Raw genomic sequence first — 21,665 nt, 5'->3', positions numbered from 1 at the left:
AAGGAGACTGTGACGAGTTGTACCACACATCCTAGTGAAGTTCAGGAACGCTTTGACTTTTGCACTTCCTTGCTCGCCAAAATCTTGAAGCCTGGCCTGAGAAAGAAAATTTGCCAAGGAAATCAAAAGAGAATGGCATTGAATTGTCTTTCTTGGTTGTTCCCTTTTCTCTTCACCTAGGCTGGGCAGCAGAGCAGGAGAATTACCAGAACAAAGATGACAAGGCCATAAACAAGACGTGAATTGAGTGGGATAACTAAGCTGATGAATGACAATCAATCTGGACATTGCCAAATTGTCCATAGGCCAGGTCTGCAGTAGCATTGGCTGTGATCTGACATTGTGACAACTTCTGTTGCCCTGGACATCACAGGGAATTCTCTCTTCTGCCCTGCGGGAAGTTTGACTGCTATGGAATATGTGAGGACATTTCTAATGTCAGAAATTATAGCCTGGGCTCAGTGTAGTTGTGTGGTAGGTTAAGTTGCTGCCTGCAGTGCCAGCATCCCATGGGACACCAGTTCGAGTCCTGGCTGATCCACTTCCAATCCAGCTCCCTGCTAATGTGCCTGGAAAAGCAGCTGGAGATGGCCCAAATACTTGGACTCCTGAAGCCACATGGGAGACCTGGAAGAAGTTCCTGGCTCCTGGTTTCGGCTTGGCCTAGCCCCAGCCATTGCGGCCATTTGAGGAGTGAACCAGAAGATGGAAGTCCTCCCTCTGTCTATATATATCTGTAGCTCTCTTTCAAATAAATGAAGAACAAAAATGAAGAAGAAATTATAACCTGGATTGAGCATTTGGACCAGAGGCTAAGATGCCATGTGAGCACATGCATCCCATTGCAGGATGCCTGAGTTCAATACCCAGCTCTGGCTCCTGCCTCCAGCTTCCTGCTAATGCAGATCCCAGTGAGGGTTCAGGCAGTTGGGTTCAAGGTGGGAGATTTGGATTGATTTCTTAGTTTTCAACTTTGGTCCTGGCCCAGCCCCAACTATTGTAGCCATTTGGAGCCGTGAGGCAGTGGATGACAGCTCCCTCTTTCTGTCCCTCTTTTTATCTATAGCTCTGTCCTGCCTCTCTGACTCTCAAACAAATGAATTTTTTTAAAAAACCTATAGCTGAGGCTGGCATTGTAGTTCAGTGGCCTAAGCCTCCGCCTGCAGTGCTGGCATCCCACATGAACACCGGTTCCAGTCCCAGCTGCTCCTCTTCTGATCCAGCTCTCTGCTATGGCATGAGAAAGCAGTGGAAGATGGCTCAAGTGCTTGGGCCCCTGCACCTGTGTGGGAGACCTGGAGGAAGTTCCTGGCTCCTGGCTTTGGATCAGCCCAGCTCTAGCCATTGCGGAATTTGGGGAGTGATCCAGTGGATAGAAGACCTTTCTCTCTGCCTCTTCCTCTCTCTGTCTGTAACTCTACCTCCCAGATAAATAAATAAATCTTAAAAAAAAAAAAAAAAGATAATGAACCATAAAAAGAAGTTTAACCTGAAGAATAACATCTCTGCTGTATAAACACATCAGAAGGAGGAAAATGACTTTTCCAGAAAATGACTTTCCTGATTGTCAAACTCAAGGTCACTCCCAGCCCCACTCAGTTCTGTGCCTGCCCCACTCCTGTGAAGTTCTACGCCTGTATGGTGCACTAGGACTTCGCAGGAATGACTCAGAATCCCATCCCTTGCCTAGAAAGACTGAAGTCCTCGCCCTTGGACTCAACTGTGCCAAAGTGAAAGAAACTATTTACCTAACCACTGCTGGGGAGATCCAAAAATAGCAAGTGACTTCATCACATTGCGCCACGTGCAGAAGCGGCAGGTGTTTTCCTTTTGCTCCAGGCCCGGAGTGATAATCTGGGGATAAGGAACAACCATTTTCTGTCTTAAGTAACTCAAGTGCTGCAGGAGTGTCCACCACTGCAGCTCCCTGCCTCCCTACAGCCCAGGTGACTGGGCAATCCCAGGTTCCAGCAGGTGTCTCTCCCTCCACAACGCCTCTTCCTTATTTAAGTTAAACCTTCCTTTCCTTTGGAGATGTTTGAAAATGGCCAGTAAAAACGTGCTGATTTTTAACATTTCACTTCAAGTACTGCCTGTTCCAGGAAGTCTCCCAAGACGTTTCTGGCCAATTTAAGGCATTTTGTTCTCCTCTGGGTTTCCTGTCTCTACCAAAGCAGCAAAGAGCAGTGGTGAGGGCCATGGATCTGGGGAGTCAGAAGAACCTAATTTCATATCCTGGAGCCACTATTTGCTTATTCTGCAAACTTAACAACTCCCTAAGGTCCAAACCCCAGTTTTATAAAATCAGATTGATAACACCAAACCTCCCAAGCTTTTGGGAACAATCAAATGAAATAAGGTATTTGGGGGCACCTTACAAAACCTGGCACAAGGGACATGCTGAACAAATGGCTATCAGCATTTGTAAACTATTGTTTTAACACAGGTGACTCTGTAACGACCATCCCTCCATTGCACCAGGAGCTCAAATCTATTTCCAACTCCTGGCAGAGACAGGAAAAGTCAGGTAACTAGAGTCCCCAGAGTCTATGCCTCCCACAGGGCATTTCATTAGCAGACAGCCCATATGAGAAGCCCAAACAGCATGAAACCCACGGAACCTACAGAATCTAAATATCTAATATACATTAAGTAACTGCCATGCATTGGATGTCATGGGTTACAGAGATGAAAAATATAAAGTCTTATTCCTCAAGGGGTTCTTATGTTTTGTCTGGGAACAGGCAATACAAACCTTTGGAAACTTCAACCTAGAAATAAGACTTAAACGGCAGATGGTGAAGTGAAAATCTAACAAAGAGAAAAATATAATTCATTACCAAGTGTCCTGCCCCTGCCCACTGAAGCTGGGTCCCCAACTCCCCAATCTAAAGCCTCATCTCTGTCTCCTGTCCCCAATCCCCATCCAGTCCCAACATAAGGAGCTGGTTTAGGAGCAGCCTGAGTCCTAGTTTCTCCCCACATCATATATTCAAGTCCACCTCCAGGTGTGAAAAAGTATCATTGTACCCATTTTACAGATGAGAAAATCAAGTGGAAATACATTACCTGGTCAGAACCCCAAATTGACTACCAGACAGAACTTGGATCCTGTCCCAGGAGCATTTGACAGTCAAATCTGAGCAGCCCCCTCTACATACAGGGTCAGCACCAAGGGGCATTCACTAGGAGGCACCATGCCTACTCTTGGGGAGGAGTCAGCAGGAGGAACACCATGTGCTCACCTGGAATGGCAGGAGTCATGCAAAGGCATATCTGCACATCAGGTGCAAAGAACAGGAAGAGAGAACAGGCAGGAGTCAGGGGAGGCCCAGGACAAAGGCTCATGTAGCTCAGCAACACCTCCAAGCCCACCATGGCTGGACAGGGGACCACCGCTGCCACGTGTGGACGCCACCATGGGGCTGCCATCAAACTCCTTCCTTGCTTTGCATCATCCACTTCCCAGGGTGAGCCCTGTCTGGGGGTGTCCTTTAGGCCAAGCCTGGGTCACATACCAGGTATGGAATGACGGATGCTTTCCCCTTCAGCTTCCACAGTGGGTGGTTTATCTCCTGCCGGAACTCACATAATGGGCTTTCCCCTCCAAATGAGGAGTAACGAGGGTCCATATCCACCCTCCTTTTTTTTTTTAATTTGTCAGGTAGAGTCATAGACAGTGAGAGAGAGAGACAAAGGTCTTCCTTCCATTGGTTCACTCCCCAAATGGCCACTTTGGCTGGCACTGCGCCAATCCGAAGCCAGGAGTCAAGAGCCAGGAGCCAGGTGCTTCTCCTGGTCTCCTGAGCGGGTGAAGGACCCAAGCACTTGGGCCATCCTCCACTGCCCTCCCAGGCCACAGCAGAGAGCTGGACTGGAAGAGGAGCAACCGGCACTAGAACCCACACCCATAAGGGATGCCAGCGCTGCAGTCGAAGGATTAACCAAGTGAGCCACAGATCTGGCCCCTATATCCACCCTCCTAACAAGGGTCCATACCCACCCAGATGACAGACATCCCCTGTAGTGATTAACACCTAGAAAGTGTGGGGTAGAAGGCATGGGATCGAGAAGTTAGAGGAAGGGCCACAGTGAGGGCTGAGAGAAGCAGGTGTTGACTTTGGCCTTAAGCACAGACAGGATGCGGGCCCTGCTCTAACCTTGCCAGCAGCTTGGCAAGGGGTCCTCTGAGAGTGCCCAGTGCCTACAGCACAGGTCCACATCACAGTCTTCCTAGGCACCCAGCATAGTGCTGGGAGCTGGGTACACACATTCCCAGCTCCTGCTCATCCTCAGACAAGCTTCACTGGCCCCATTTCACAGAGGAGCAAACTGAAGCTGGGAGAGGAGGAGGCAGGTGTGTGAAGCCCGACCTGCCAGCTGCACAGCCCACACTGCTGGCCCTAAGCCGTTGCCTCCCAGAGTAATTAGGGAAGGGGACCTCGCCCTGGGTGTTGTCCCCCTGCTGGGTGCTGTTCCCAGGAGTTTCTGTGCCCTTGACCCTGTGAGATAGTGAAAAGAGCATGTGATCACCCCTTTCGAGCAGCCAAGGAGCCCAAGGCCAAGGTCACCCAGCTTCCAGGGACTGGAGTTCATGTAGGCCTAGAGTCAGCTCTCTGCCCCGATCCAGTCAGGCAGCTGTATCCACCCCGTGACCCTGCAGAGTGAGGTGCCGGTTGGAACAACTTGGGGATCGGATCCCACTGAGCTGTGCGCATCCACACAATGTAAGCCCACAGCTCACCATCCCTGGAACACAGCGGCCGACAGCGAAGGGGAACATTTGTCTGGGAGAACAATGGGTGTTGATGACTTTGGCAAGTGCGGCTGGCAGGCTCAGGAGGTGGTTTGGTCTGGGGTTTGGGTGGTGCTTACTTGGATGACATGGCCAGTTACTCATCCCTCTTGCTTGATCTGGGCTCCTGGGCTGTCTGAGGACTCTGTGGAGACCGCTCCATAGCCTGGGTTGTAGGTTCCCTCTGTGACCTGCACCTCCTGGGACTGACCAGGGTTATGCCCTGGCTGGTCCGGGATGGCCTGGGTCCACCTTCCTAGACCGGGCTGGGGCCTGGCTATCTGGACTCATGCCTCCCAGCCCCAGGCTAGGGGCAGCCTTCATTACACATGCCTGGGATCATCCTAGACAGGGCTCAATTTGCTGGCCTCTTCCGTGTCACGCCAAGTACTCTGCCTCTCACAACCATGGCCACCTCAGTGGACCGAGAGGAAGGTGACCTCAAGCAAGTCCTGGTTCAGCCACAGACACCTGGTCCTTCACAGCCTGTTCAGGCCTCAGTGCCTCCTGCTCTGAGACAGGGGACTGGACGCATGGGCCATTCTATCCGTCCCTCCCTGCATCTCGCTGCGACAACCTCTGTGGGAGAGTTCCGTCACACGTCTATGGAGCACACACTGCTGGGGACCGGGCATGCTCGACCTGAGAGGACAGCAGGCAAGAGTGGGTGGGTCCCCTCCTCTTCCGGATGAGCAGGTGCAACTTCTCCGAGGGGGGCCCAGGGCTCTGTCACCAGGCCCAGGATTGGTCCTCGTCCCCTCTGTCTCCTTCCCTTATCCTTGCTCCACCTTCCAAGGGCCTTATTCCTCTGAAAGGGCTCCACAGGGAAGCCAGGGTCTCTCACTCACCCTGCTTTTCATGTGAGGCCAAGTGAAGACAATGGTTGAGCTTCTTGGGCCTCTCTCTTCCAACAGACAGAGGAGATTCTTTCAAGAAAAACTGTGAGGGCCCAGGTTTTGTTCATCTTACACCAAGAGTGCATGCCTGCCTCCCTGACCCACTGAGTACCTGTCACTGAATCCCTTCCTCTGTAAAATGAGGCTGAACCCTTATAGAACTATCCCAAGGATTAACTGAAATAATGTACATGTTGCACCCTGCACAAGACCTGGTCCCCAATAGATTTCCCATCACTAAGAAACAACCGCCAGTTGAGGCTTGAGTGGAGCAGAAAGAGCAGGAGCTGGAAGCAGAGTCCTTGGAAGTCGCCAGCTGTCCCTTAGGAGGCCCTGCCTCCCTGGCTGGCCATGATGCAGAGAGAACCACGTACACCCAGAATGCAAAGGGACACCTGCCTCACCCCCCTCCTCTGCCAGCCAACAGTTGGCGTTCTCAGGCCGGGTAACACCCACCCTGGGTAATGAGCCCAGAATCAGGGCCAAGGTGCCGGCAGGCACTCAAGATCAACAAGCTGCAGGTTTCCTGGTTGAGGTCGTGCACGTACACTCTGTTCCCTCTTTTCAGATGAGGGGAGCAGCCCCAGAACCCAGCCTTGTGTTTCTCTGATGCCCTGAACCCCTCCCAGCCCTCCGCCCTCAGTGCCCCGTGAGCTGCCTCAGCCCATCCACTGAACAAACTGGCTATGACCCGGAAGTGCTTGTGGATGCCACGGGGCCTGCCACCTCAGCCTGCGGAGATCCAGAGTCTCCGCTGCAGGCCCTGAGCCACATCGAGTCCTGGCTGTCACATGGCCACTGGGGACCTCCCTCGTGTAGGGCAGTGACAGCATCCTCACGCTTCTGGAGGCCCAGCCAGGGCCCAGCCAGGGGAGGGTGAGAGGCTGGCCACAAAGGGCGTACAGCTGGCTCGGCCAGGTTGTCACACACCAGCGCCGCCCTGGCCCTCTGCTTACCCAACACGGCCCTCTGAAGCCATTGACCCATGTGAATCCCTGAGTCAGCTTCAAGTTGTGCTCAGCCTACACATGTGGCTCCCCAGGAAGTCTCTCCATCCTCCTCCTCTCCCCCCTGGCTGCCCAGCACTTGAGGCCAAGCATCCTGTGGGACTTTGGAGCCAGCGTGTTGATCACAGCCTCAGTGGCACACTTCTCCTGCTGCATCAGGAGGCCCAAGCTGGCTCACCTCCACAGTCTCCAGGAGGAGTCAATGTCTCCTAAGATTTCTGGCCTCACTTTGCTGCCCATATGCACCCTGTCTAGTTCCACAGGAGCAATGCCACGCTCTCTCTCCATTCTCTGCTCTTCTCTTTTTCTTTGGCAGCTGATCACATACTCATTGTTCAAGATTCAGAATTCATCATTTTGGACACCTTCTTAGATGAAGAGGTCTCCAAGCCAGGCTGGGTGTCTTCCTCTGGGTCCCTCGGAGCTTGAACTCCCTCTGTCCTATTATACCCCTCATCTGCTCAGTGTTCTGATTTCATCTACTGACAGTTCTTTGAAGGCAGTCTACATAGCTCCTTCATAGCCTATGGGCTCGGCATACTAGATCTCAAAAAATGCTTATGGGATGGATGGATGGAGAGATAGATGGACAGATGAATAGATAGAAGAATGAGTGGATGGACAGGTGGATGGCTGGCTGGATGGCTGGATAGATGATGGATGGATGGATGAACAGATACATGGGCAGATAAATGAGTGGCTATTTGGATGGATAGATGAGGAGATAGATGGACAGATGGACAAACAGATAAAGAAGTGGGTGGATAGATGGATGAAGGAAGCATGGATATCTACAAGTAGCAAAAATGTCCTAAATGTCCTTACATTCTCCATGATCAATAAAAACTGAAAATAAATAGATCAACCTTAGTTGAAAAGGCTCCATCAGGGAGAGAATTTTGCCCTTGGGATATTGACTTTATTCAACCAATAAGCATTTACGTGAGCCTCCCTGGTGCTCCAAGGAAGAAGAAAGCCCCAAGTAAATGAAAGACCAGGGCTCTGCCCACAGGAAGCTGCTGTGGTCACCCAGGCAGACTAGATACACATGAGAGTAACTCACAAGAGCCAGCCCAGTCCTCTACTGAGCAGGCAAAGCAGGTGCAGGAGGATGGGTAGGGCAGGGGCTGGTCATAGAGCATCAGAGAGGATCACCCCAGAGCTGGCCGGAGTGAGCACTCAAGCCCTTTAGAACTCTGAATCCTCAACTCCAACTCCTTTATACTATGAAAGGTTAAAAAAAAAAAAACCATGATCCAAGACTTTGGAACTGACCCTCTAGCCCTGGCTCTAATTTTACCCTGACTCTAAACTTTAGCCTCATCCGGGAGGCCAGCTCTGATCCTCTGAACCTGAATCCCAACTGAACACTGAACTCAGAAATCCTCTGGGAGAAAGACTGGGAGGTCCAAAGCAGTAGCCCTGTGGTCCCTGACCACACCCCAAGACCCTGTGCCCAAGACTCAGGTGTCCTAGAGACACATGTCCCTTCCATGCCTCCAGAAGTGGGCTGTGGGTCTCCCAGGACTGGAGAGAGTCAAGTTACCTGGAGACAGCAAAAAGGGACAACTGGACTTCTGTTCTCTGGGTGACCCTGTAAGCTTCACTGCTCAACCTCCTCCAGCCACTGACCTGCAGCCTGCACTTGGGGCTCTGCTGCATGGACCAGGCCCCCTGCTGAGCACCTGCCTGCAAGGGCCAGAGTGCCTGCAGATCTCACCCTCCACACCACGACTCCAGCAGGCAAGCAAGGCTCAGTCCTTCATCCACTCGACATTTACCTGCCACTCAGGCAGCATCGATTGGTCACAGGGTGGGTGTCCCATGGTCCAACCGTTTGGGAACCTGATGGAGGGGAGAAGTCCTGGGGGTGTGACAGGATCCCCTCTTGGCTGGTGATTGATCCACATCAGAAAGCCAGTTAACATTCATAGGCGGTGTTGCCCACACGGGCACTGCCAGCATGTGCTTCTGGGGCCCTCTCTTTCTCCGAGTGCCTGTAACAGAACACACCTTCACCAGATGCTGCTAGTACCTGTTAGGTACGAACACACTGGCTTCAGGTGCAACAAGAGCTTCCCTCAAGCTTACTGACTCATGGTGATGAGACAGCTGCTGCCCCTCCAAGACTCAAGCTCCAGTCAAAAAGAAAAGGGAAAGTAAAGGAACCAGAGATGTCCTTCCCTGAGGACTTCCATGTAAAGCCTGGCATCCAACGCCAGGTCACATGTCCGCTCCTAGGTGCGAGAGGGATTTACCTATTGAGTGGCTCCAGGTTCTGGCCCCTGGGGAAGGAAGGCAAGGAAAAGCGGCTACCGGCAGTGCCTGACACAGACCAGACAGGACCCCACCTGCTGCCAAGTCTGGCAGACCTCGCGGGCCTGGAAGCCGCCGTGTGCTCGTCGAGGGACATCACACTCCTCTCTGCTCTCTCGCTTGCCATGTGCTTGAGAGTCAGAGGCCGACCTGCTTCTCCTGTCTTTAAGTACACAACTCCTGGCCACTCAAGGCCTGTCTTCCGTGCCTGGGCAGTCACCCCGCTCCGCCCTGGGACGCACGCTGAATATGGAACAATTTCTGTGTTCACAGTTGGATCCAGGCCTCCTTGGGGAAGGGTGCCTCTGATCTGAATGCCATAGTTTGCTCTCTCAGCCTACAATGCCCCTCTCTGCCTGTACTCTCAGGCCTGCCTCCTCCAGGAAGCCCTCCAGATGGCTGCCTCTTCTAAACTCCCTTCTCTCATCCCTCAACATTCTCCCCCTCCTCCTGATACAGCCAGCCAGGCCTCCAGCCTCACTGGCCTCAGTCTCATCTGCAAGTTGCCCTGGGCAGAACTCAGGACCCCACAGTAGGAATGACCCCTTCCCTGCACATCTCCTGCATGGACTAGCCAGCGTTCTCTACAATGCTTACCAGGACACAGATCAAGCCAAGGTCGCCCCGACCAGCTCCCTGGTGTCTGCCGCTGTGCTGCCGGTGTCCCCACCACAAGGCAATGCCAGAAAGACAGCCTGAGTGGTGTCTTCTCTTCTCCCTCAAGTCTCTGAGACCCAACCTTAGATGCCTGCAGCTCTGGGCCCACTGCATGAGCCCCCACTGAGGCTGCCCTGTAAAGTGTGCCTCCTGCCCCCTCCCCGTGTCGATTGTTACCACCTTCGTCACCTACAGGGCGCTCCCTGCCCACAGCAGATGTCCCTGCCCCAAAGGGTGGCTCAGGCCTTTCCAGAGTAGCTTCAGCCTCCGGGCGAGAGCTGGGATTCCTCACTCCCCAGGCAAATGTCTGACTTCCCTAATGGACGACCGAAAGCTCAGATCCTCAGATTACAGCAGCAATTCCCAAAATGTTTGCCACGGTACTCTGGTGTCCCCTAAAACCCCGCCGGCCGGCAGAGGGCAGCATGCCAGCCTGGGGGCCACTCCTGCAGCTTGTGCCCCACTGAGTGGCTTCTCCCAGGGCCTCAAGTTCCTCACACCTTGCAGGCTTCAGCGAGGTCGATCATGTCATAGGGTTGAGTGGAAGCCTTCCTGGAGGAGGTGGTGACAGCTGACCTGTGCGGGAAGTGGGAGGCAGGAGACGGCAGGGAAAGCTGCTCCAGGCAGAGGTGAACACAGCCTGAGCAGGCTCAGGGGAGCTTAGCTCTGTGTGGTTGCCATGGAGAGGGAGGGGTGGGTGGTTAGGGAGGCGGTCCATGATGGACAGGTTGGAGCGTCAGGTGAGGGAGGCTGGCTCCTATCTGCCCTTGGGACAGGATCTTCAGCTTTGTTATAAAGGCTCCCGTCTGTACTACCCTCCCAGGGGCTGGATGCGCTCCAAGCACTTTGCCTCTGTTAGCTCATTTAACCAGCACACTGCTCAGAGGTGAGAGCTTTCGCCAGCCCATTTTACAGATGAGGAAACTGAAGCCTGGAGAGGCGTGATCAGTTGTCTAAGGTCACCCAGCCAGTAAGGGGCACCCTAGTTAGTCAGCTCCAGGACTCCTGCTCCTAACCTGGGCTCTGCATGGCCCTCCGGCAAGTCCCTTCCCCCGTGGCAGCCAGGCGGCGATGCCTGCAGATCAGAGCCTTCGAAACTCCAGCCCCTCAAAAGCAGCTTGTCTTCCAGGGACAACGCAGCCGATGCCAAGGCCCGGAAAGGGGGTGAGGGCATGCCGTGGGCCATGGGCCAGGGACATGCTTGGCCCCAGAACATCTTAGAGCAATTTGCAACACCTTCAAACTACCACTGGAGCAGCCAAGAAAGGCAGGTGAGGTGCAGGATGACTGGGTGTCGGGTTATGCAGGGCAGGGCTGAGAGGAGAGGACTGGCTGGCAGGAGCCCTGGGCTGCAGCCACCCCCTCCCTGCTCTCCCACATTCTGTCCTGGGTTGAGCATTGCCTCTGGCACTCCTGCCAATGGCCTCAAGTCTGCACCTGCAGCTGCTGCCACCTCTCACTTGCTGGGCCTCAGTGATGCGCCCCCACCATGGTCTTCTCCAGCTCAGCTGGACCACATGCAGCAGGGCGAGTGGCTGCGGCCCACCTGCCCAGGGCGCCCGCAGCTCCAGCGTGGTGGGCTCATTGACAGGTGCCACCCTCTGTGGGACATGACTGTGGAGGATTTAAAAGGCCTCATATGAGACAGCAGCTGCTTCCACAGGGTCTGCACGCACTAGGCACACTCAGGCTCACCTCCCTCTGGCTTTGGCCCACACTCACCAGACCAGACTGCCATCGTGAATCGGACCCACACCTGCTCTCTCCCTGGAAGCTGGGGTGGGAGCCAAGGGCCTCCCCCAAGAAGAGATTTGGGCACCAATGAACAGCTAAGTTGGGGTGAGGGGGGACTTCCCTGGGGCAAAACTCCTTCCAGCCGCCTGGGCACTCCCATCACAGCCCACAAGGCACAGGCCATGCCTCAAAGAGGCCCGGACCCACCCAACTCACACATCAGCCACAGCCAGAATCCAACACTGTTCTTTTTTTTATTTTTTTAATGATTTGTTTATTTGAAAGGCAGAGTTACACAGAGAGAGAAAGAGAGGCAGAGAGAGAGAAAGGTCTTCCATCCACTGGTTCACTCCTCAATTGGCTACAATGACCAGAGCTGAGCCGATCCAAAGCCAGGAGCCAGGAGCTGCTTCCAGGTCGCCTATGCAGGTGCAGGGGCCCAAGGACCTGGGTCATCTTCCACTACTTTTCCAGGCCACAGCAAAGAGTGGAGCAGCCGGGACTCACACTGGCACCCAATGGGATGCCGGCACTGCAGGCAGCGGCTTTACCAGCTACACCACAGCACCGGCCCCCAGCCCTGTTCTGAGAAAGCCCACGTGCTCTGGGAGCACCACTGAGAGGGAGGCAGCCCTGGGCGGATGAAACACGAAGTGCAGGTGCAGCTGGCAGCAAACAACAGGAAAGGAGCTGGCCTCAGAGAAGCAGTGACTCACCAGGACACACTGTGGTTACAAAACCAACTGAGCTCTGCCAGACACTCGCTCTCACTTTTCTGTTCCTTCCTGCCCTTCCACTCCCTCTTCTCTGGGTTCCCTGAGGCCATTCTGTTCCACCAAGCTCCTCACTGAACCCAGCAACTCCATTTCTGCATGGACCAAGGGCTCTTGGCAGCTGGGAACATCAGCTCCAGCCCCAGGCCTCCCACAGGACCAAGAGGGACAGGCTAAACGGCACACCTGAGCCTGCAGCCAGCCAGCCTGCATATCTGCCAGCTCCCCGGTGTCCTGGTTCAACCCTCGGCTGCAGACTGGCACCTCAGCCGCCCTCAGCAATCCCCTCACTGCACCTGCCAGCCTGGCCCCAGGGGGCTGACAACAGGTTTTCCTCAAAATGAAACCCAAGTTGGCTCATAAGGTTCCATCACTTTCTTCATATGGACCACACTACAATTCAAGAACGCCCTTGTTTTTAGAAATCGTCACTGAGAATATTTAGAGGCAAAGGGCATCATGTCTGCAATTTACTCTGAAACATTTTTTAGAAAAAAGTTATTAAGAGAGAGTGGGGCCAGCACTGTGGTATAGTGGGCTAAGCCTCTGCCTGTGGCGCCAGAATCCCATATGAGTACCAGTTCTAGTCCTGGCTGCTCCTCTTCCAATCCAGCTCTTGGCTATGGCCTGGGAAAGCAGTGGAAGATGGTCCAAGTGCCCAGGTCCCTGCACCTGCATGGAAGACCTGAAAGAAGCTCCTGGCTCCTGGCTTCAGATTGGCTCAGCTTCGGCCAGTGACACCATTTGGAGAGTGAATCAGCCGATGGAAGACTTCTCTCTCTCTCTCTCTCTCTCTCTGTAATTCTACCTCTCAAATAAATAAATAAAAATCTTTAGAAAGAAAAAAAAAGGAGAGGGATGGGGGAAGGAAGAGGGCAGAGAAAGCAAATGTGCTAAACTGTTAACATTTTAGGGACTCTGAGTAAACCACATTGGAAATTCTTTAAACTGTTTCTACAGTTTTTCAATAAGCTTGAAATTATTCCCAAGACAACCTCACATAAAGTTGCAGAAAACTGGGGATAAAATGAGTTTTAAAAACCTATTACTGGGCCGGCGTTGCGGCTCACTAAGCTAATCCTCCGCCTTGCGGGTTCTAGTCCCAGTTGGGGCACCGGATTCTGTCCCAGTTGCCCCTCTTCCAGGCCAGCTCTCTGTTGTGGCCAGGGAGTGCAGTGGAGGATGGCCCAAGTACTTGGGCCCTGCACCCCGTGGGAGACCAGGATAAGTACCTGGCTCCTGCCATTGGATCAGCGCGGTGCGCCGGCCACGGCGGCCATTGGAGGGTGAACCAACGGCAAAGGAAGACCTTTCTCTCTGTCTCTCTCTCTCTCACTGTCCACTCTGCCTGTAAGAAAAAAAAAAAGAAAACCTATTACTGGAAAACTAGTCTTCAAACAATATTTGATACTTTGTGTGTCTGTGTGGGTGTAAACTGTTGAAATCTTTACTTAGTATAGAGTTGATCTTCTGTATATAAAGATAATTAAAAATGAATCTTAATGAATGAAATGGGAGAGGGAATAGGAGATAGGATGGTTTGTGGGTGGGAGGGTGGTTATATGGGAAAGAACCGCTATAATCTAAAAGTGTACTTTAGAAATTTATATTTATTAAATAAGTTTTCTATTAAAAAAAAACAATTACTAGGGCTGGCACTGTAGCGTAGTGGGTAAAGTCGCCGCCTTCAGTGCCAGCATCCCATCTGGGTGCCGGTTCAAGCCCCGGCTGCTCCACTTCCAATCCAGCTCTCTGCTATGGCCTGGGAAAGCAGGCTTCAGATAGGCACAGCTCCGGCTGTTGCAGCCATCTGGGGAGTGAATTAGTGGATGGAAAACTCACTTTCTCTCTCTACTTCTGCCTCTCTGTAACTCTACCTTTCAAATAAATAAATCTTTAACAAAAAAAATTACCAGGGATGGGCATTGGGTGCAGCGGTTAAGATGCTCTTGGGGCACTTGCATCCCATATTGGAGTGCCTGGGTCCATTTCTGTCTCCAGCTCCTGACTCAGCTCCCTGCTAATGCGGACCCTTGGAGGGGACAGTGATGACTCAAGTACTTGGGTCCCTGCCATGCATGTGAGAGACCCAGATTGAGTTCCCTGCTCCTGGCTCTAGCCTGGTCCAGCCCCTGCTGATGCAGACATTTACAGAGTGAATCAGTCGATGCAAAATCATTTTCACAGCCGGTCTCCCACATCAGACCCTGGAGGATGCAGCCAGTGTCCTGTGCAGATCTGCGGCCCAGTTGGCGTGTTGTTTCCAGCTCTGTGCCCAGTATTCTGCTGCCGGAAGAGTATAGAGTGGTGCCAGGCTGCAGGCACTCCCTGTGGGACAGGGCAATGAGGCACCTGCATATGAAATCCTGAGTGCAGAGCTGTCCAAATGCAGTCTGCAGCACTGGGTGCATACGCTCACTGGAGGTGCCCCACCTGGTTCCCCAGGGCCCACTGGTCTCCCCTGTCATCTCACGCACTGGCAGCAGACGCACAAGCTTGGGAGCTGGCTCTCCAAGAGGCCAACTTCCCTGTGGGGAATTTGAAATGAACTTGAACAGGGAGAAGACCGGGAAGCCAAGGGCAGGGACCAAGGAGGCGGGGCTGAGTCTGCATTGGAGGGAGAGTCCCTGGGAGTGTCTGAGGCAAGAGGCCGTGGGTGAAGGGAGCAAGTGGGCTGCGTACGCAGAGACCCAATTCTCCAGCTGCCACCAGGGAGCCAGCACTGCAGGCCTCCCTCAAAGGCCCCCATGACCCCCAATCCAGGAGCACTTATGCCCCCTGGTCAGCCACTTCTGGGCACCTCCTTTCTTCTCTGTTTTCCCATCTGCAAAATGGGTGTACAGCCACCACGAGAGTGTTCTGACAGTTTATAAGCCTCTAGTGCTAAACCTGGTGCCACACCACCTTTAGTTCTCCCCATGAAGGTTGCCCAACATGGGCTGTGGTAGATGCTGGCGTGACCACCCAGGTTCCCCTGCAGGGAAGACAAACCACTCTGAGCTGCAGGGTGGGCTGAGGGCAGTCAGCCCTGGGCTGTGCTACGGGGTGACCTCGTTTTGGCCATGCCCCTGCTGCTTGGCTGCCATTCAGGGACTAACAGGCAAGGTGATACAAAGGTCTGGCTGCCCCGCCCTACACAGGGGCGACTCTGAAGCGTGGTCTGGCCTGTGGTTCCTGGGGAGCCCTGCTGAGGCCTCCTGGGAGACTGCCTTAACTTCTGCATGTGCCCTCCTGCCCCCTGCCTGCACCCCCTTCCCACAGTGTGCATCTCAGATTGTGGCTGCAGCCAGCTGAAGGTTGGGACACATTTCGGGGGCCAACAGGAGCAGATGCTCTCCTGGCAAGGAAGCCACAGGACCGTGCCTCTCTGCGCAAGCTCGCAGCCACGTGGCAGCACGCTGGAACAAGCAAACATCCTCGGGCAGGTCAATTGTCCTTAATCGGTGGACTCAGAAGCTAGGTCCTGGGAAAGTGGCTGCAAACAGACCCACCTGGTTCCTTCCGAGCCCAGCTGGCCCAGGCTGAGGGCTTGCACCTGAGGGCGGAGCTTCCCACACCATTGGCGGGAGCCTGGGGAGGCAAAGGGCCCCTCTGCTCTTGTCCTTTGAGAGGCCTCAGCATTTTCCAGAGCTCTCAGGCACTGCAGCTTCCGTGGGGATGGACAATGGAGAAAACTCACTGGCCTTTGCCTGGCATCACTGCCCAGGATGGGTGGTGCAGGCGGGCAAGGCTCCATCTGGGAGGGCCTGCATCTCTTGGTCTTGCCAGCCCCCGATTGTGCATGAGCAACCAAGAGCATTGCCAATACCCATCTGATACTGGAAGAAAAGGCAGGTGGGTGAAGACGAGACAGAAGCAGTCTGTCTACTGCAGGCAGTGACACTCCAGGGCGGGTCCCTCCTCAGCCCAGAGACGCATTTCACATACTGTGAAATGAAACACCTATGGAACAGGGCACAGCTGCCAGACTTCCCACAAAGAGAACCCCCATGGCGTCACCTCCATGACTGGAAATGACAGAACAGAAACAGAGCATCCCACGGCAGCATCCACCACCACCCCTGAGCCCCCACCTCCTCCAGAGACGGCCACACCCCTGACACTCACGGCAGTCAGTGGTCACAGCCTTGCCTCCCCACTCAACTTCACCCACTCCACGCCCTCAGACACCAGCTGCCGCTTCTCCCTGCCCGAGACCCGTCCACACCACACGGCGCCGTCCTGTGCTGCTGGCTGGGTGTTGGCTGGGCTTGGTGGAGCCTGCTGCTGCCCCTGGTCCCAGCCCGGCTCGTCAACACAGCAGGGCACTGAACCAGTCCCTGAGCCTCCTGTGCCTGCGTGTGAATGAAAGTGGTGATTGCTCTGGAGGACCTGCAGCGGGGCCTGGCACACAGCTCCTAAAACCCTTTGTAATCTCCTGAGCCACAGGGGCCCTACGAGTTTCTTCTGTTCCGATATTCTCCTGACACAGAGCTCCCAAATCCCCTGTCATTTCCTGGGTCGCAGGAGTGTCTTCTGTTCTAATGAGGTGCCCTTGACTGGGTTCCTGGATGGGGCTGCTCACCAGAAAGACCAAGCCGGGATCAGAGGCGTGGAGCCTTCCGCCCTGTCCCACATTCCCTGGCACGGGGAGGGTGGCCGATATTGAGTTGATGGTGATCCCACCTGTGTAATGCAGCCTCCTTGAAACTCCGCAGAGGATGAGGGTCACAGAGAGTCCAGTTTGTCCAGCATGTCCACACGCCAGGCAGTGGCCTGCTGCCAGCGGCACAAGGACAGGAGCACCTGCACCTGGCACCCTTCCAGACCTCGCCCTGCACCTCTTTCCACCTGGCTGTTCATCTGTGTCCTTTATCAGCCCCTTGGTCAATGTAATAAACCTCTAAATATAACCAGAGTGTTCCCCTGAGCTCTGGGAGGCATCCTAGTGAATTATTGGGGTTGTGCAGAATCCAAGCCAGACAGCAGCTGTGGGTGACCTGGGGCACTGGAAGTGAGGAGCACAGCCTGCGGGACTGAGCCCTTCCCCTGGGGCCCCAGCACTACCTCCAGGTAGTCGGGGCCAGAATCCGAGGGCCCAACACATCGCATCGCTGGTGTCGGGAGAGTAAGAGAATCGGTTCAGACAGGAAGCAAGCATAGAGCCCAGAAAACACCTGGAGTACCTGGGGCCCTTCTCAGCCTGGATGGGACACCAGGTCTGTAGCTGCCTTTCTGGGGGACTCAATTTCCCCAGCAGGAGCACTGGCAACCACAGAAAAGGCGAGAGACGCTCGGAGGGTCCCCCCGTGCCTCGCAGCCCTGGCATCCTCAGTCACCTGGGGAACGTCCATGTACACCTCCCTCCCTGCCACCCCAGTGTGGCCCCTGAGGTCAGCAGCGCTCAGCTCTGCCACATTTTTTCTGTGCAGATTTGTAAGGACAGACGTGAAGACTGCCAGCCTGGGTGACTTCCAGGATTCCTCACAGCAGCACCAACCATAGGCCAGTGCCGCTGAGGGATGGGATGGACTCCAGCCGTGGCCATGGCTGAGACAGGTGGGAGTGGTTCCTTCTGCCCAGGATTCTCCACCCAGGGCCTTTCAGCAGTGAAACAGGCCAGGGAGCCCTCAGCCCTGCCTAACAGGGGCCTCTGTGTGCCATGGCCAGCCGCCCTACCCTAGCTCTCCCCGTCCCCCCACTACCTCTGTTTTGTACACAAACACCCACCTTGGGCACTGGAAACCTCCAGGCCCGGTTTCTTTCCTGCAACAATGCACTTTTTTCTTAAAGGCATCAGTGAGCATTCCTGGGTTTGTGAGACCCAAGGAGAGTGTTGGAGAGGTGGCAGGCCACAGCGTCCCTAAGAGCCACGCCCAGGGCCTGGCAGCCCACACTGGGGCTCTGAAGGACCACTGGCAGGAAAAGGAGTGAACAGTGCCATGGGACCCCCAGAGGCCAGCTCACTGCCGACCTCTCTCTTTTTATGTAGCTGTTATCTTAACACGGAATTGCGTAGTGGCTCAGTGCACTGGGGTCACCTGGGGTCAAGCAAACCCTTTCCTGAGCAGCTTAATGAACAGGGCCTGGCTTCCGCTTCTGCCCGGGTGGCAGAGGGAAGGGGACCCGCTGAACGGCTTCCCCAGACCATCAGCCTGCGAGAGGCCTGGGGGGACCAGAAGCCCACTAGGGCCCAGAGGAACAGTCGCCTGTGTGTGGCCCCAGGGACAAATGTCCTTTCCTCAACACAAGGCAGCAGGGCCTGCAGAGGGCCATTTGCAATGGTGGGAAAGATGCCCGTTCAGTGACCACAGGTGGGCTGGGGAGCCAGGGTCCCACGCAGAGCTGAGGTGTACCAAGCTGGTACCACCACCACGCTCCTCGTCCCAGGGACACAGATGGGGACAGCCCTGCAGGGAGGACGGCTTCCAGCTCGCCCATCTCCCTCTGAGGGTGCAGTGGGGACAGACAGGGATGGCCAAGGGGGCATGTGGTCTGTCCCGCAGGCAGCCCCACTCCCCAACTCTGAGCCTGGGGGAGGGGCAGCCCCAAGCCCCCCAGACGTGGAGACTCCTCCTTCCTAGCTCGGAGAGGCACTGTGGCCAGGAAGCACTTGCTCCTTCCCATCAGCCCCACCACTGCCTCCCCAGGGCTGCAGGTGCAGCACAGCACGGGGAAAGACAGATTGGCAAGAGGAAAAGGGCCTCTGATTCCCTTGGGGCTTTGATGCGGTCTGAATGGGGAGGGGGCGGCGGGAGAGGCTCGCAGAGAGCAGAGGAGGGCCCCAAGAGGATGGACGGGGTGGCAGACAAGTCAGCAGCTGCAGGAGGGAGCCCGCTGACACGAGCTCCTACCCTGGGCACTTGACTTCTCTGCGGGCAGCAGTCCAGCTCCCTGCTCCCAGGAGTCCTAGAGGGGGAATTTACGACTACTGAATTCTTTGGGGAAATGTTTTTTGGGGGGAGGCTCTGCTTTTTAGGCACAGAGGAGAAAAACAAAAACTGATCACCTCTCCATGGCACAATATTCTGGGTCCCTCAGAAGTCTACAAGATCCACGTGGCCTCCCTGATGGGGGCGCCCTTCCCAGCCCTCCTCACACTGACCTATTCGACAGTCTGTCTATGCACGGGCTGCCCATGCGCTGTCCCCTGCCCCTGCACACCGGCTTGTTCCCCGCCAGCCCAGGCAACGCCTTCACCAGAACCTTCAGCTCCCTCCACACACCCCCGCTATGCACCACCTTGCGGTCATTTACTCACTCAACAAACACTCCCTGGCAGGTTTCTCAATCTGTGTGCTCAATCTGTGTGCTCTGGGAGTTGCACCCACTGGAAAGACACACAGACACCTGGTAGTCACAGCCCAGGCACAGGAGTCCAGGCAGTGACAGGGGAGGGCTGGGCTCCAAAGACAGCTGTGAACAAAGAGAATGGAGGAGAGGAAGAGGAGGGAAGAAGAGAGGGAAGAGGAGAGGGAGGGATCGAGGGAGGCCCACTGCCCTCGGGCCACCTTTCTCCTCTCTGGACAGGGCCCAGCCCCTCCCCCCTACCCCACACACCCTCTGGAGTTATCAGATATTCCAAGAGCTGTTCCTGCATGATAAGCTTTCTCCAGATAACCCCCTCTCCCCTGTAAATGAGTTTAAATATTGATCCGCCCAATCAAGGCAGGTTAATATTCAACCAGGTCCAGCACGGGCAGCCCTAGGGTGAAGCCATGGGAGGTAAGGAGGGTTGGACAGCAGGGGGCGCAGCCTTCTCCAAAAACTGCTCATTCGGAGGCTTGAGATGGGGGCCACCTCACCCCGGCGGGCTTGTCTCCCTGACCATCTGAGGGACAGGGACGCTGTCCAAGCCCAGAGCTCATGCAGACGCCACTGCCCTGAGCACTCTGCTCATCCTCGTGCAGGGTCCCCATGCTGCAGGAACCCCCAGAGCCACACCCGCGCACCTCACACTGGCGGGGCTGGCCCTTGCTGATCCTGCAGGACCCTTAAGGTATGGCCCGCTGAGTAGTCCTGCCGGGGCCCATCCTGTCCAACACCGTCCAGCTGGGATCCACAGCCTGCCTGACAGTACACATGGACTCACAAGCAGTAATGGGGGACCGCACAGCCCAGGACTTGCCAGGATTCAGGAGAAGTCGTTGAGTGTGGCAGCTGGGCTGGCCTTGAGCAGACTGCTGGCCAGTGGGCTGGCAGCCTCCATGCCCACACCCAGGAGGCCCCATCGGCAGCCCGGGTCAGCTTCCCCTAAAGCGAAGATGGGTGGAGCTCAGAACTGCAGCCCAGCCGGGCAGACTCAGGGTGACCTTGGTGCCAGCAGACCTCAGCCTTCTCTCCTTCCCACCCTTAGCTCACACTCTCTCCATCATGAAGGCTCATTTCTCATGAGAGGAAGATGTTTCCAGGCCAGTGGTTTCAAAGTGTACCCCCTGGAAACCTGTTGTAAGTGCAAATTCTCAGCCCCCAACCCCCACCCTGCCCCTGGCTGGAGGCTGTATGGGTGGGGACCCAGGGCTGTGTCCTGCCAGCCCTCCTGGAGAGTCTGGTTCTCGGCTGGACCTCAAAGTCACCTACAGCCAATGAGCTGCAGATCTGAATGTAATCTTCCTGTCTCTCACGGGTTCACTGTGTGCCAGGGCCGTTCCAAACCTTTAACTACCTTAAATTCAGCCAGTACACATTGCAGTCCTGTGAGGCAGGCATTCATCCCATTTTCCCAGATGAGAAAAGAAGGCACAGAAAAGTCACGTAACCTTGCTCAAGGTGACAAAAACAAATTAAAGCCAGGCACTGGCAATGGTGAGCCATTGCACCAGGGGGTTCAGCCAATGCAGCCCTTGGATTAGCATCACCTGGAAATGTTCTGGCTTTACAGCTTCTGAGACCCCAGCTCAGAACCTCTGGGCGCAGAGCTCAGCCATCGGTTGATCAAGCCTCCAGCTGATTCTGATGCAGTTCAAGAAGTGCAGCCCAAAAATGAGATGTCCCACTGCACTGATCCCAAAAGCCTGGCTGGGGAATGTCTCCTGGCAATGACCCACCTCGCAGCGTGGCTCCGTGTCTGCCCACGGGGAGACAGCCACAGCGGCTGTGCCTCCCAGGCTCCCTCTCCGAGGGGTGCGAGGGAGCTGTTCTGTCTCTGTGGCCTCCGCACCGGGCCACCCTCTTGGCTGCACCACACCACTCCTATGACTTCTGGTTGCGTCTGGGCCCCTGGGGAGCCAAGGCTGCACAGGCCAGAAAGACAAGCAGGTGGGGGCTCTGGTCCCTAATGGCTCTGCAGCGTTGGCACACTCCCGGCCCTGAGCTATGAATGTACAGGGTTGGTGTTCCCCAGTGTTGTATTGAAGCCTAAACTCCAAGGCCAGGCACTAGGAGGTGGGGCCTTCGGAGGGTGAGTAGGTCGTGAGGGTGGAATCGTCATGAGTGGGAATAGGGCTCCTGTATGAGAGAACCAGAGGCGCTCATCCCACCGTCCCAGTGAGGGCCCAGTGAGAGGCGC

Source organism: Oryctolagus cuniculus, chromosome 3, assembly GCF_051225735.1.
Source record: "Oryctolagus cuniculus isolate XC-2025 breed Fujian yellow rabbit chromosome 3, ASM5122573v1, whole genome shotgun sequence".
Classification (NCBI taxonomy): domain Eukaryota; kingdom Metazoa; phylum Chordata; class Mammalia; order Lagomorpha; family Leporidae; genus Oryctolagus; species Oryctolagus cuniculus.
This window is presented reverse-complemented; position numbering follows the sequence as displayed.